Consider the following 14,647-nt stretch of genomic DNA (forward strand, 5'->3'; position numbering starts at 1 on the left):
CTTGGTCATGATGTATAATTCTTTTAATGTGTTGTTGGATACGATTTGCTAGAATTTTATTGAGGATTTTTGCATCTGTATTCATCAGAGAGATTGGTCTGTAGTTTTCTTTTTTTGTAATATCTTTGCCTGGTTTTGGTATGAGGGTGATGTTGGCTTCATAGAATGAATTAGGTAGTTTTCCCTCCACTTCAATTTTTTTGAAGAGTTTGAAGAGAATTGGTACTAATTCTTTCTGGAACGTTTGGTAGAATTCACATGTGAAACCATCTGGTCCTGGACTTTTCTTTTTAGGAAGCTTTTGAATGACTAATTCAATTTCTTTACTTGTGATTGGTTTGTTGAGGTCATCTATGTCTTCTTGAGTCAAAGTTGGTTGTTCATGTCTTTCCAGGAACCCGTCCATTTCCTCTAAATTGTTGTATTTATTAGCGTAAAGTTGTTCATAGTATCCTGTTATTACCTCCTTTATTTCTGTGAGGTCAGTAGTTATGTCTCCTCTTCCATTTCTGATCTTATTTATTTGCATCCTCTCTCTTCTTCTTTTTGTCAATCTTGCTAAGGGCCCATCAATCTTATTGATTTTCTCATAGAACCAACTTCTGGCCTTATTGATTTTCTCTATTGTTTTCATGTTTTCAATTTCATTTATTTGTGCTCTAATCTTTGTTATTTCTTTCCTTTTGCTTGCTTTGGGGTTAGCTTGCTGTTCTTTCTCCAGTTCTTCCAAATGGATAGTTAATTCCTGAATTTTTGCCTTTTCTTCTTTTCTGATATAGGCATTTAGAGCAATAAATTTCCCTCTTAGCACTGCCTTTGCTGCGTCCCATAAGTTTTGATATGTTGTGTTTTCATTTTCATTCGCCTCGAGGTATTTGCTAATTTCTCTTGCAATTTCTTCTTTGACCCAGTCGTTGTTTAGGAGTGTGTTGTTGAGCCTCCACGTATTTGTGAATTTTCTGGCACTCTGCCTATTATTGATTTCCAACATCATTCCTTTATGGTCCGAGAAAGTGTTGTGTAAGATTTCAATCTTTTTAAATTTGTTAAGACTTGCTTTATGACCCAGCATATGGTCTATCTTTGAGAATGATCCATGAGCACTTGAGAAAAAGGTGTATCCTGCTGTTGTGGGATGTAATGTCCTATAAATGTCTATTAAGTCTAGTTCATTTATAGTAATATTCAGATTCTCTATTTCTTTGTTGATCCTCTGTCTAGATGTTCTGTCCCTTGATGAGAGTGGTGAGTTGAAGTCTCCAACTATTATGGTATATGAGTCTATTTCCCTTTTCAGTGTTTGCAGTATATTCCTCACGTATTTTGGGGCATTCTGATTCGGTGCGTAAATATTTATGATTGTTATGTCTTCTTGTTTAATTGTTCCTTTTATTAGTATATAGTGTCCTTCTTTGTCTCTTTTAACTGTTTTACATTTGAAGTCTAATTTGTTGGATATTAGTATAACCACTCCTGCTCTTTTCTGGTTGTTATTTGCATGAAATATCTTTTCCCAACCTTTCACTTTCAACCTATGTTTATCTTTGGGTCTAAGATGTGTTTCCTGTAGACAGCATATAGAAGGTTCCTGTTTTTTAATCCATTCTGCCAATCTATGTCTTTTAATTGGGGAATTCAGTCCATTGACATTTAGTGTTATTACTGTTTGGATAATATTTTCCTCTAACATTTTGCCTTTTGTATTATATATATCATATCTGATTTTCCTTCTTTCTACACTCTTTTCCATATCTCTCTCTTCTGTCTTTTTGTATCTGACTCTAGTGCTCCCTTTAGTATTTCTTGCAGAGCTGGTCTCTTGGTCACAAATTCTTTCAGTGACTTTTTGTCTGAGAATGTTTTAATTTCTCCCTCATTTTTGAAGGATAATTTTGCTGGATATAGGAGTCTTGGTTGGCAGTTTTTCTCTTTTAGTATTTTAAATATATCATCCCACTGTCTTCTAGCTTCCATGGTTTCTGCTGAGAAATCTACACAAAGTCTTATTGGGTTTCCCTTGTATGTAATGGATTGTTTTTCTCTTGCTGCTTTCAAGATCTTCTTTCTCTTTGACCTCTGACATTCTAACTAGTAAGTGTCTTGGAGAACGCCTATTTGGGTCTAATCTCTTTGGGGTGCGCTGCACTTCTTGGATCTGTAATTTTAGGTCTTTCATAAGAGTTGGGAAATTTTCAGTGATAATTTCTTCCATTAGTTTTTCTCCTCCTTTTCCCTTCTCTTCTCCTTCTGGGACACCCACAACACGTATATTTGTGCGGTTCATATTGTCCTTGAGTTCCCTGATACCCTGTTCAAATTTTTCCATTCTTTTCCCGATAGGTTCTGTTTCTTTTTGGAATTCAGATGTTCCATCCTCCAAATCACTAATTCTATCTTCTGTCTCTTTAAATCTATCATTGTAGCTATCCATTATTTTTTCTATGTTTGCTACTTTATCCTTCACTTCCATAAGTTCTGCGATTTGTTTTTTCAGTTTTTCTATTTCTTCTTTATGTTCAGCCCATGTCCTCTTCATGTCCTCCCTCAATTTATCGATTTCATTTTTGAAGAGGTTTTCCATTTCTGTTCGTATATTCAGCATTAGTTGTCTCAGCTCTTGTGTCTCATTTGAGCTATTGGTTTGTTCCTTTGACTGAGCCATATTCTCAATCTTTTGAGCGTGGACAGTTATCTTCTGCTGCTGGCGTCTGGGCATTTATTCAGATTTCTCTTGGTGTTGGACCCAGCAAGGTTGTAATATTTTTCTGTGAAATCTCTGGGTTCTGTTTTTCTTATCCTGCCCAGTAGGTGGCGCTCGTGGCACACGTTTGTCTGCGGGTCCCACCAGTAAAAGGTGCTGTGGGACCTTAAACTTTGGAAAACTCTCGCCGTCCTGGGGGTTCGCTAGCCGAAGCGGCTTGAGCCGGCCCGGGGTCCGAACGCAGGGAGGGTTGCTGGTCGCCGCAGCCAGGGAAAGAGCCCGTCCGAATTTCCTAGTCGGCCCTGGGCAACACGCGTGGCGGGAGGGCGCCAGCGGCAGCGGCCCGCCCGAGAGAGTGCACGTTCCCCGGGAGTCACGGGGTCACCGTTCTCCGCGGCCTGAGGGTTTCCGATCCAATTCTCTCAGTTGGTCCGGGTGCTGCACGTGGTGTGGGCGCCAGTCGCCTTGGTTTCAGGGGACCACCTCTCCAATTCTCCCAGCCGGCCCGGGAAGGGGGAAGGGAGTAACTCCGGCCGCTTGCCACCCCGCCCGGTAAGGCCCGCGCGCCTCGGCGATCTCACCCGAGCTGCTTCTCTCAGCCAGCCAGCCGTTCCAGGATGGGGTACGCTGCCTTTTTTATCTCTGTTGTGGCTTTGGGCGCTTTCTGTATCGTTTCTACTCCCCAGTAGGTGTCCTGGAGAAGAAACTAAGATCCGCGCGTCTTACTAAGCCGCCATCTTCCAGGAAGTCCCCCATCCCCCTATTATTGACAACTTAGAATTGGCCTGGTACCTTTGTTACAGTTAATGGAAGAATATAATACTACTGTTAACCATAGTCCATGGTTTTGCATTAGGTGTATATTTCCTATGTGCCACATATTATTAACATTTGGTAATAATGGCATACATTTTTTCTATTTCATGGAAGAACATTCTCATATTTGTACTATTGACTATCTTCATCTCCCACAACAGGGTTCACTGTCTTATACAGTCCCAGATTTCATTCTCTAGTTTTCTATCTAGTGACATACATGACGTTAAACTTCCCCTTTCAGCTATGATAGCACACACGAGTCAGTGCTGGTTTTAATAGAAGTAAGTTTTACCTACAGGATATCTCCTTGGGTTGTAGAGTGTGTGGAAGGGAGGCAGATAGTAAGAGTTTCCTAAGCTTTTCTGATGTTCTTTTGTTTTTAATTAATAGATTTTTGTTCAATATTTCTTTTAAGTCTTCTTTTTCTAAGCTTCTTACTCATATTTAGTGGTAATTTTTAATAAATAATTAAAATAATCAACTTTTCTGATTCTGCTTTTCTAATTGTTCCTGTGAATTCAGGAGGATAGATTTTCCTCTGACTATAAAAGACTAAGAAATTTTCCTTTTCTAGGTCCAAAACAGCCTAGCCTCTTTGTCAAAGTAATAAGATTAATTAAATCTTGATCTTGAAACCTCCCAGAGCAAAATCTGAAGTAATTAGTCTCTAGAAATTAAATGTTGTTGCATTCAGATAAATAATCATTGGCTACTATGATTGCTTTTCCTACATTTAGGGGAAGGGAATAAAAGATGTAGGTTTTTGACTAAATAGCAATATGACTGATTTTCTGTGATCCTAATAGTGCTATGATTTCTAACAACCACAAAGCAAGGAAAATTTAAAAAACAAACAACTAACCAAAAAAACTGTGGATTCCAAAGGAAGCTAAAACAGCTTCTTGTGACCTTGTAACATATGTTATATTACAAATGAGATGATTGGAAACAGAATTCTTGGTGACCATAATTTGAATCTTTTAAAATCAGGCTGAAACTGTATTTTCCACCTAGACAGGGACCTTATAGAGGCAATCTTAGAGGTTAACCAGCAGGATCTTCAAGTATGGAGCCTTGGGATTAATTCCCTAGGATGATCCTTGGCTGAAATAGTCAATGTTTCCATTGTTCTTTGCTAACAGATAATAGATCAGTAAGATGATATTAATAGTTCCACTATATATACTGAACATGGTGCTGGAAAAATTAGCTTTTTCAAATAATCCAGTATACTTGGTGAGTTACTAGCTGTTTCAGTTTTGGCAGCTCTCAGATTGTTTCCTGGATGACTGTTTGGATGTGTTAATTATTTATAAAACCATTAGTTTCTTTCTCTCCTTGCTCCTTCCCTTTCTTCTCTTCTTCCCTCCCTCTCTTCCTTCTATTATTTGCTAAATTTTGAGCCTATAGTAGAGATGAAGTCAAGTCCCTTTTCTCAAGGATTTGTTTTTGTTGTTGTTAAAGCAGTTTTATTCACATACCGTACACTTCATACAAAGCGACACTTCATCCAAAGTGAACAATCAACAGCTTTTAGTAAATCATAGAATTGTGCGTTCATCACCACAATTTTAGAGCATTTTCATTACACCAGAAAGAAAAGCCTATACCCCTATAGTCACCTCTTAATCTCTCTATCCTTCCCCAGTCCAAAATAACCACTAATGGAAGTCTGTCTCCATAGATTTATTTACACTTACATTTTATACAAATGTAATCGTACCATATGTAGTACTTTGGGTCTGATTTCTTTCACTTAGCATAATTTCAAATTATTGTTATTTATTTATTTTTTTATATTTGATATGGGCAGGCTCCAGGAATCAAACCTGGGTCTCCAGCATAGCAGGCGAAAATTCTGCCATTGAGCCACAATGGCACCGCCCTATTTTTTTAATTAGAGAAGTTGTAGGTTTACATAAAATCATGTAAAAAATACAGTATTCCCATATACCTCCTATTGTTGACACTTTGCATTGACCTGGTACCTTTGTTGCAAGTTATGAAAGAATATTAAAAAATTTCTGTTAACTATGGTTCATAGTTTGCATTAGGTGTATTTTTCCCATATAGCAACCTATTATTAACATCTTGTAATAGTGACATACATAGTTCATGAAAGAAAATTCTCAAGTTTGTACTCTTAACCACAGTCATCATCCACAAAAGGGTTCACTGTGTTACATAGTCCCATGTTTTATCCTCTAGCTTTCCTTCAAGAAACTTGTTTCAACCACACCCACCTATATAATTCAGGGCTGTAAATTACATTTACAATAATGTGCTACCATTACCACTGTCTGTTCCAGACATTTACAATCAACTTAATTCTGCCCAAATTTAGGATCAGCTCCCCATTCTTTACTCCCATTCTATCCCCTGGTAACCTATATTCTAGATACTAACTCCATGAGTTTGCTTATTATAGTCAGTTCATATCAGTGAGATTATACAGTATTTGTCCTTTGGTGTCTGGCTTATTTTACTCAGCCCAATGTCCTCAAGATTCATTCATGTGCACATACATCAGGACTTCATTCCTTTTTACACCTTTTTCCATTGTGTGTATATGACATTTTGTTTATCCGTTAATCAGTTGATGCTCACTTGGGTTGTTTCCATCTTTTGGCAATTGTGAATAATGTTACATGGAACATCGGTATGCAAATGTCTTTTCACATCTTTGGTTTCAGTTCTTCTGCATATATACCTAGTTGCAGGATTGCAGGATCATATGACAGTTCCATACTTAGTTTTCTGAAGAACCACCAAACTGTCTTCCACAGCAATTGCACCGATTTACATTCCCACTAGCAGTGAATGAGTGTTCCTATTTCTCCACATCCTCTTCAGCACTTGTAGTTTCCTGTTTTCTTCATATTGGCCATTCTAGAAGATGTGAAATTATATCTCGCTGTGGTTTTGATTTGTATTTCCCTAATACTTAATGATGCTGAGCATCTTTTCCTGTGCTTTTTACCCATCTGTATTTCTTAATGGAAAAATGTCTATTCAAGTCTTCTGCCCATTTTTAAATTGAGTAGTTTGTCTTTTATTGTTTATTATTTATATTCTGGATATTAAACCCTTATCTAGATATATGTGCTTTCCAAATATTTTCTCCCATTGAGTAAGCTACCTTTTCACTTTCTTCAAAAAGTCCTTTGAAGCACAAGGTTTAAATTATGAGCAGGTCCCATTTAACCCATTTTTTTATTCTTTCATTGCTTGAGCTTTGGGTGTTAGCTCTAAAAAACCCACTCCTACCACAAGATCTTGAACATGCTTCCCAAATTTTCTTCTAGGAAATTTGGTCCTGGTTCTTATGTTTAGATGCTTGACCCATTTTGAGTTAATTTTTGTATAAGGTGCAAGATAGAGGTTCAAGAAATAGGGATCCACTTTAATTCTGCCAATCTGTCTTTTGATTGGGTAGTTTTAGTCTATTAACATTCATTGTTATTACTGTAAAGGCAGTACTTACTTCAACCATTTTATCCTTTGGTTTTTATTTATCATATTTTGTTTTTGGTGTCTTTTTACCCTTTTTATTACCCTTAGTAGTAATCTTCATTTCTACAGTCTCCTCCAAGCCTCTCTCTCCTGTCTTTTCCTTTTAGCCTGAAGTATTTAGCCTCTAGTATTTCTTATAGGGCAAGTTTATTCTTTACTATCTCTCTCAGTTTCTGTTTATCTGTGACTATTTAAAGTTCCTTCTTTTTTTTTTTTTTTTTCATGGGCAGGCACCAAGAATCAAACTCAGGTCTCCAGCATGGCAAGTGAGAACTCTGCCTGCTGAGCCACCGTGGCCCGCCTGCATCCCTCATTTTTGAACAACAGTTTTTCTGGATAAATAATTCTTGGCTGGCAGATTTTCTCATTCTAATACCTTAAATATATCATACCACTGTCTTCTCACCTCCATGGTTTCTGATGAAAAATCGGCATTTAATCTTAATGTGTATCCTTTGTGTGTGACAAATTACTTTTTTCTCGCTGCTTTCAGGATTCTCCCTTTATCTTTGGTATTTGACATTCTGATTAGTATGTGTCTTAGAGTAGATCTTTTAAGATTTATTCTCTTGGTAGAGTATATTATACTTCTTGGATATATATATTTGTGTCTATAAGACTTGGAAAATTTTGAACCATTATTTTCTCAAATAAGTCCCTTTTCCCTTTTCTTTTCCTTCATGGACATCCATGCTGCATGTATTTATGCACTTCCTGCTATAATTCATTCCCTGAAACCCTCCTCAATTTTTTCCATTCTTTGCTCTGTTTGTTCTGTCTGTGCAGTTTCTATTGTTCTATCTTCTAGTTTGCTGCTTCTTTCTTCTGCCTGTTCAGATCTGCTGTTGTAAGTCTCTGGTGTAATTTTATTCTCCCTTACTGTGCCTTTCAATTCCATATCTTTTATCTCTTTAGCTATATTTCCTTCATCTCCTTGAATTGGTTTAGGAGATTTGTGTGAACATCATTGATTAGTTCTAATTTTCATGTCTCCTCCGAAGTTTTAACTAGTTGCTTTGACTGGGCCATATATTCCTGTTTCTTAGTATGGCTTATTTTTTAGCTAATGTCTAGCCATCTGGTTATCTTGATGAGTTTACTGTGATGGTCAGTTTCTCTCTTTGGCCTAGGTTTTTATTGCTGATTGGCTTTGTTTTAAGGTTCTTCTTATTCTAGAACTTTAGAAGTGCCTGTGTTTAACTGATCAGATTTTTTCAATTCTTCTTCATCTGATTTTTCCATGGGTATGCAGTATAATTTTTAAGATTGCCCTATATGTGCAATTTTTTCACCCTCAGGAGAAAGCTTCCTTTCCTCTGTTCCTTCTCTGGGAAGCTTGATCTGTTCTACTTGTTTTTTGTTTTTCCTATATAGCTATTTTTTTTTTTTTAACTCTCTGTTTATTGCCTCTAGCTGCTTTTACCTAGAGGGGTCACCCCAGAGAGGGCTTTCCCAAGTTAATATTTCCCAGCCAAAATAGGGCCAAGGACCCATGAAGGGGGCACAGACCAGTTCTAAAGAGTCCCGAGGGTCAGGAAAAATGCCAAAAAGCCTTTTTGATACCTCCCCCAAAGCTGTACTTTCTTGGCCTTCCCAGAAGATGACACTATTCAGCCAACTGTTCCACTCAGCTCAAAGATGGTCCTGTGTGTTGAAACCTACATTGCCTTCACCACTGTCAGAGTTAGAGCTGAAACAGTACCTGCAGCATTTACTGTCTGGGGTGGGGTAAAATAGTGTTTTCAAGTCAGGGCCCAGTGATCTATATTCACTGATCAAAATCCATGATCAGCACTTGGCCATTTCATTCCTTGATCTTGGGGAAGAGGATTTTCCACATCCCTCTCTATCCATAACAGCCAACCAGTGACAGACCCAAGATGGCTTGCTTTAAAAATCAGGGATGTGTGCTGGCAGCCACTGTGGAGCAAGTTTTTTTTTTTTATCATAGTTTCTTGGTCTCTTTATCCCTTTCTTCCTTGGATGCTTTATAGTGCTCTCCTCAAGTCCTGTAGATTCTACCATTTTCCCCAGAAGTCTCTAATGGAATTTTTATCCAAAAATTTATGAGTTGTCCAATAAGCTTTTTTTTTTTTTTTTTTAAGTGTTTCTCACTGCTTCTTTGATCTGGTATTTTTTCAAAATAATTTGTCCAAAATGATTTTAAGTTTTATGGAATAAGTAATTTAGACAGCAGGCTTCTCTTCTTCTGTGGTAGATTTCTTTTCTGCTGGCTTTTTGGTAGCTGCAGACTTCTTTCCCAGAGGCTTCTGTATCTGTGGCTTCTTAATACCAGCAGCCTTTCTTCCTTTCCTCCCGACTATAGCCTTCCTACCTGGAACCCATTTCTCATCTGATTTGGCCTCTAGTACTGTTGCAGCTTTATCTACCCTGAGTTTGTGATTCCTGGCCTGGTGAAGAATGGTGTTTCAGCACATAGTCTGTACATATGGGTTTAGTTTCAACATGATTCTCAGGTTTTTCAATGGATTCTTCTTTAGGACTCTGCGATAAATCTTCTCGCGTGGTCCGCGGAGGGCTCTTTGGATCTCTGAGCTTTTCAAGGTTCTGTGAAAGTCTGTATTCATCCTGTGCACGGGAGCTTTATAGTCACTCTTGAGGGAGGTAGATTTATGCCAAGTGCCATTCAGGTCATCTAACTTGCAGAAAGCACTTCTAGCCAAATGCGGAAACATCCCACATGCCCATCAGGAGCAAATTTCAAAATGTTCAACTTGCTTACATTAAACAGAGTAATTCTAGGCATGTTTCTGAAGGCCTCGATGATACCATTGTCCTCATTATAGATGACACACATCCCCTGCACTGTATGCACCAACGATTTCTCATTTTGCCAGTGCTCATTCATTGAAAAGTATAGACCATTTTGATATTATTCCAGGCAGTAAGTTTCTTAAGAAGCAAAACACCCTCCTTGGTCTTCTTGTAGCCTTTAGCTTTGTCTTCAACCACCAAAGGAAGTTCAGGAACTTCCTCAATACAGTGACCATTAGACATGACCAGCGCTTGGAAGGGTGAAGCGACCAGGGCCAAACAGATGGCACATGGCTTCTGTGTTGTGTTTACTCTACAGTGCCATCAACGCCATGCTGTGGTTTGTGCAAACATGCAGCCTCCCACCACCTCCAACTCTAGGAATTTGTATCACAGCTCTGTCAGTGCCCCAGGACTCAGCACTGATTTGATGACCTACTAACTCACTGACGACATAGAGCTGTCTGTTGTTTTTGCACAACTTGTTGTGAACATTCACAATATCCAGTTTAATGGGAACCTTGAATACAGCAGGCAAAGTGCCATTTTTGCTAGATGATTCCCCCTTTTCAGAGTACACCGTCATCAATGGACGAAATGCACGCCATGACAGGGAGAGGAGGGAGCCAGGCTCCTCTCAACCTGGCGGCTCCCACAGAAAAAGCTCAATAAGCATTTTGAAAGCAGCTTCCAAATATATCAACACTCAAACTATTTGTAATTTGGTACCCTTTTTTTTTTCGGTTTTGCTTTGATTAACTCATATTAACAAATATACAATAGTATGATTTGCATTAGTCGCTTCCTAGTGAATACTGGGAATGCCTTTAGTAAGATTAAATATCCCACTTCTCTCTTAAATTTCATTGCACTTCACAAGATTCATTTAGTATTCATTACAAAATGAGTCTAGCTGCTCCAATGTTTTTTTTTTCTTTTTTTTCAGGGGTGGGGGTGCATGGTCCAGGACTCGAACCCAGGTCTCCCCCATGAAAGGCAGGCATTCTAACCTCTGAACTACCCATTCACCCCTAGTTTTTTTCTTTTGTTTCTTATTTTCCTTCAGAATTTACTTTTAAAATATTTAAATACAAAAGCAGTATACTTAACATAGGTAATAAAAAATATCAATAAATTTCATCCTGTAGTAATTTCTCTTTTGTGCAACAGTATTTCAATTAAAGTTCTGGTGTGGTTTAAAACATATTTTATTGCTTTGATTTCTTTAACATTGGACATAAATAAAATTATGTCTTGCTCCTTAGACTCTTTATAAAGTTATAGATGCCCACTAAAGACTCTTTGTTTATTGCTGGGTTATGATAAAAAAAAATTATATTAGTTTATAGGACTACCTAACTTGAAAAATAGTAGAGAGAGGGGATTAAGGGTTAGATAAAATAGTTGTGATTCTAGCCAGGTGAAGCACTCACTGGGACAGTGGAATATTTTGGAATATGGCATGACAAAAGATTGAATCCATCATTTAATATATAGTTGCTTCTGGGCAAGTGGTTTAATCTCTCTGAGCTTCATTTGCCTCAACTCTAGAATGTAATAATAAAAGTCTTCTTTTATTATATTGGATCCTCACAGGGACATGAGAATCCAAGGATTTAATTTCATCATAATATTCTGAAAATCAGAGTTCATGTTTCATGTATGCCATGTACCTTTGTGTTTTCCTCTCACTGCCTCTCCTTGTCAATTCTAAACTTCCTACTTTGAGGTTATCATTAAAATTAACAAGTCTGGATGCCATTCTCTTTAATTATCATTCTCCCTAAACTTAATTTTTTTATGTCTATGATGACTTCCTTTTTAGTATTTGTGACCCACCACGTCTCTCTAGAAATCTTTTAGTGATCTACTCAAATTTCTTTGTCCTTTTCTTCTACTTCTAGTATGCATGTGACAAAACCACAATCTTTTCTTGTTTTATAGGCAAGGAAATATTTCTGCTTGTTTGCTCTCTCTTTCAAACATGACGTGTATATAATTTAAAATGCAAACTTTAACTTTTTTATAGTGAAGTCCCAAGAAGATAATTGTACCAACGAGTAATTTTCGTTCCACCTAATAGTTCTTACTGTTTCTCTAAATGTGCCTTGTGACAGAGGAAGATGATAGTTAAATATACTTCTTACCATCAAAAAAGTGTCAAAGATAACTTTTTAAAAGGGCTATTTTACCATCTCCATATTGACATTCTGTCACTGCTCTGACTTTATTTCATTTCTGCTTCATTCAATATATGGATTTTTATACAAGCCATTTACCAAGCACTAGACAGTAACACCTTTGGCAGGTCAAATCTGTACAGGTAAGTTGTTTGTTATCCACAGGAGAGCTTCATTCTATCACTGGGACAGCTTCCCTCAGCAGCCTAGGGTAAGAGTTGGTGACACTTAAAAGCTCAAATTATTGATGGGAACATCCCAAGTACTAGAAAGGATTTAAATTTAAACCTTTTAAATCTGTGCAGTTATTATCACATTAAGCAGAGAGATGGTGGATGGTCATAAATTGGTTTTCCATTTTATTTAAATAAGATCTGGCAGAATGTAAATGGAATCTTTGAAGTTCACTTACGATAATTCTTGGCTTTTTTTTCAAAAACTGTTTGAGGTTGAAACTTTAGATGATCTCCCATTGTTTCTGTTAGACTGTATTTATTGGAAAAACTATATTTAGTTTTATGCCATCAGTTTTCCTATGACTTCAAAAAATCCAGTAATACCTTGATATTCTAGTTTTCATCTATTGATTTCATGCAACTTATGACTTACAATTCATTGCCAGTCTTTCTTAAGGGGTAGAGTCTAGTTATGTTCAATATTTTAAAACCTATTCCTAGCTTGGAACTCTTGATCACGTCTTTAGTTTTTTCCAGACTTAATGCAGATGCCATTTGAAACTTTGATTCAAGTAGTCTATCTATTTTTTTGTAAAGCAGTTAATGTTTAACTTTTAGTCTAGTCTGACTTTTAGTCTAGACATTGTTTATAAAACCTCTACCAGATGACTAACAGGTTCATCTTGAGTGTTCTCCATAGTCTCCAATCAACTTCCTAGTATTTTCTTATAAAGAAACTTAATTTCATTGGAAGATTGCTCACTGTTTCAATACAACAGTATCTTAAGTTCTTTACTTTTTGAGATATTCCAGTCCTCCACTTCTTAAACCCCAAAATCTCCCCCATCAATTTACCAGGTGAGACCCTGAAGAGCATTCTCCTGGCATGCTCTTTTCTACTTCAAAAATCTCTAGCTTCTTCATACTTCCTTCCTTTAATCCTTCATTATATCCCACATGTACCTAATCCAGTCCTCTCTCCATTCCACCCCATAAGATGTTCATTTTCTCTCTTTCCACTGGCTTCCTTCTCTCTATCTCTAAACATGCTCATTCTCTTCTTATCCTAAAGAAACCTTCCCCTAATTTGATGTCCTCTCAAGTCACTGCCCTCTTTACTGCACCATTTTATTATAAAATAGTGTTCTTAACCATTTTACCATAGGTGGCTGTTCTTATTGCCACCTATTCTCTAACACCCAGTGACTCTACTCTTTTTCTTTTGAATATTTTGCCAAGTCAGTCTGGCTAGAACTGTGGTTCTCAACCCTAGATGCCCTTAGAATCATCTTGGGTGGCTTTTATAAACTACTAATGCCTTCACCACTGTAACAAATTCTCATTTAATTGGTCTATGATGAGCCTCCCCATTGATAAGTTTAAAATCTTCCCAAATGATTCTGATGTGCTGTCAAGGTTGACAACCACTGGTCTAAATGGTCACTATAATCAGCTCCTTATTGCTAAAACTATCAGGTTTTCTCCTCAATATTTATCCTCCATGGCTTAGTAGTTCTTTCAAAATAGATGGCATACTTTCCTTCTGCACATAAATATTTGTGTTTGGAACACTGCACTGTATTTTTTCTCCCATCTTTCTGACTACTCCCTTTCTTTGCCCTCTTGACTCCTCTTTTTTCTTACTCTGAAAATACTACTCCTACCCAAATTATTACCCTAGTTAGGTTGCCGAGATCATGTAGATTAGTGATATTATTTCCTTACTTTACTATTATATTTTTGTAATGTCACCCTATTCTCTTTTCCAAAACCCAGAATCCTCATTATAAACTACCTTCTAGACATTGTTACTTGTGTATACTATTGGCACTTCCACATTCATATGTCCAAAGAAGAGCTTATCTTGATAGAACTGTTTTTTGTTTCTTTCTACCTTCTTTATTTTTCCCAGTCATCTATGCCATAAACCTCAGTTTTATATTCAATGTTATTTTCCTTTTGCCACTACATTAGTATCTATATCTTATGGATTTCATCCTAGGAATTGCTCTTTAGTTTGTTCTCCTTTTTATTTTTTCATAGCCATTAATCCAGTTCTGGCTATATAGAGACAATTGCAATCGTCTTTTAAGTGGTCTTTACTCTGTCCTACACAGTGCTGTCATATTGATTTTCAGGTACAGCTCTAGTCTTTTCACTATCCTCAGAAAGCTTCTATGACTTATCAACTTAAATTGAATACAAACAATTAGCATGAAATTCTAGTCACTGATAACAGGTTCCTGCCACCATTTTCAAACCATCCCTATTACATCTCTACAAAGATTCTATCCTTCAGCTAAATTGTTATTTCCAAAATATTGCCTGCCTCTAAACCTTTTTTTCCCTGACATTTCCTTTTCTGGTATTTATGAAGATTACTAATTTTTTCTGACTTTCTGAGCTAAGAAGATTTTTACGATAAATGTTCCAGGCTATGTGACTCCGTCTCATGCCTTTGACTTCTAAGTCCAACAAAGAAC

At 37.1% G+C, this 14,647-nt stretch overlaps 1 protein-coding gene and 1 pseudogene across 2 annotated transcripts in view; one reads left to right on the forward strand and one right to left on the reverse strand.

The window, feature by feature from the left end:
* EXOC4 (exocyst complex component 4) overlaps positions 1-14,647 on the forward strand; it is a 970,332-nt gene that overhangs the window by 583,342 nt on the left and 372,343 nt on the right. The window lies entirely within an intron of this gene.
* On the reverse strand, positions 9,220-13,088 carry LOC143679544 (large ribosomal subunit protein uL4 pseudogene; annotated as a pseudogene).

The sequence above is a fragment of the Tamandua tetradactyla genome, chromosome 1 (genome assembly GCF_023851605.1).
Source record: "Tamandua tetradactyla isolate mTamTet1 chromosome 1, mTamTet1.pri, whole genome shotgun sequence".
Taxonomy (NCBI): domain Eukaryota; kingdom Metazoa; phylum Chordata; class Mammalia; order Pilosa; family Myrmecophagidae; genus Tamandua; species Tamandua tetradactyla.